We start from the raw sequence: 2,432 nt of genomic DNA on the forward strand, positions 1-2,432 counted from the left end.
GAAATTTGGAACTTTGAAATTCTGTGGCTCAATTCAAAAATCCAATGTTTTAAATCTTATGTAATTGAAATTTATTTTTAAAATACTTACTGTAAAACTGCAAAATATTTTGAACTTTGTTTATTGGCATCATCATTTTAATTACAATAATTTAATTTATTAGGATTTTTGAAAGTATTATTTTAAGCATGTCTGTTTTGGACGAAGCAATTATGAAATTTGGAACTTTGTAGCTAAAATTAAAAATCCAAAGTTTAAAATCTTCATATTATTGAAATTTGAACATCAAATACTAACTGTAAAATTACACAATATAATGGACTATGGCATATTGGCATTATCATTCTAATTGCAAACATTCAATTTTTAGGATTTTTGAAAATATTATTTTATGCTTGACTTTCTTGAATGAGACAATATGTAACTTTGGAAATTTGCAAATTCAGAACTAAAATCACAAATCCAATGTTCTAAATATTTATGCAACTGAATTTTACTCCTAAAACACCAATTGTAAAATTACAAAATGTTTTGTACATATAGTGATTGGCATCACCATTTTACTTACAAAAATTAAATTTATTAGGATTTATGAAATTATTATTTTACTCATAACTTGCAAAATGTCAATTGTTTAGACATTAGATTATTGAGTATTTACCATAATATCTAAATCTCAAACATTTGGAAATTTAAACGGCGGGAATATACACTGACCATATGCAACAGCAAACTAATGGAATAGATTCTGATGTTCTTAAAGAAGGATGGCTAGTAATTCAGGTGGAGTGTGTGCTCAACAGTCGAGACAAAAGGGGCAAGACTGTATGAATGTCGTTCTCAACAAAGTGGAATTGGTGGATAGTTGCCTCTAATAATAGCAGTGGTTTCAATTTCTGCCACTCCATTTTTGTGGCATTGTGAATGCCAATCTGTACATTAATTTTTCTTTTTAAAAAAAAAATTCAGAGGAAGTTGGAAGAACTCCAGCTAAAGGACTTGTAAATCAGGACTGTGCACTGCAACCTGAAGGTCTTGTTTTTTGAAAGTTGAAATTCAATTTAGCAATTGAAAATGTGAAAGTTCCACCTGTTGCGCAGCCATTGTGCAGAACTCGTTGATTTAGCTACATAATGAATGTCGATAATAGCACAATTTTTATGATTTTAGGTGTATTATAATTTTAGTTATTGAATTTATAATCTGGAAATCAAGTTAATAATTGTGCAGAATTATTCTAATTTGCACAGCTACCTAATTCAACAATATTGTAAATAATTAAATGATATCAGTCAAGGAAATAAAGTGGTTGTAATTTTTTAAAATAACAAGTATAAGTGATTTCTGAGCTTTCACATGTGTGAACACAAATTTAATGTAAGGCTCTAGTACATATGTTTGATTGCAAAAGCTGCATGTACTATTTAATAAATGTGTACATTATTAACTACTAGATATTCACTAAATGTAACGATAAAGTAAAATTACAATTATAGGTAATTACAATTATAGTTGTTCATTTTACATAGTACATGTGATGCCTATACCTCTAACACACACACACACTGTCATGCAATGTGCTGTTAAACTGGTATTACTACTGTTAGTACGATTTTACTGGACTGTGTAACCGCTACATGTACATGTACACTATTGACATGCGCTTTTTGCTGTGCTTAAAAGCACTTTTAAAATTAGGTTTTAAATGTAAGTACTTCGAAAGCTTTGCTTATTTGTGCTTAAGTACAAGCACAAGTGCTTGACTCAATGTCTGCATAGAACATACCTGCGAACATAGTCTATGCCCACGCTAATTGCTGGCGATGCAAAAAATGAGTACACACCACATAAATAGGAGTAAAATAAGTCACTTTAATATCCATTAATACTAAGTTATTACCCCAACTTCTACGGATTCTAATTTTCAAGAATGAATTCGAACCTGTGTTCTTTTGATTCCCTTTTGATCCCCAACAATGCCCCACTTGTCAGTCAATAGAGTAGCATAAGATAGAGGAGACAAAGGGAAGGAAGATGAAGGGAAGGAAGATGGAGGGAAGGAAGAGGAAGGGAAAGAAGGGACAGGGTCATTTGGTGACAATGTAGCCAATAGCATAAACTCTGAAGTTGATATACCAGGTAATATTTATCAATTAATTAATTACCTATTATCAATAAATAGCCATCAACAGTCATTTCAGGAAGAATACTAGAAAATAAATTTAAAAAATTATTACTTATTATTATTAATCATTATTATTACTATTATTATTTATTATTATTATTATTATTATAAAATTTGTCAAAAAAGTAATGAAACCAAGGACAAGTAGGATTCCAAACGACAGATTATTCGGAACAACTGACTATATCCATACAAATGAAAATACAAAATGAAAATCCTACTCTCGTGACGCAAATTCTACTCTACA

This window comes from Amphimedon queenslandica, unplaced genomic scaffold (genome assembly GCF_000090795.2).
Source record: "Amphimedon queenslandica unplaced genomic scaffold, v1.1 AMPQUscaffold_13388, whole genome shotgun sequence".
NCBI classification, from domain to species: Eukaryota; Metazoa; Porifera; class Demospongiae; order Haplosclerida; family Niphatidae; genus Amphimedon; species Amphimedon queenslandica.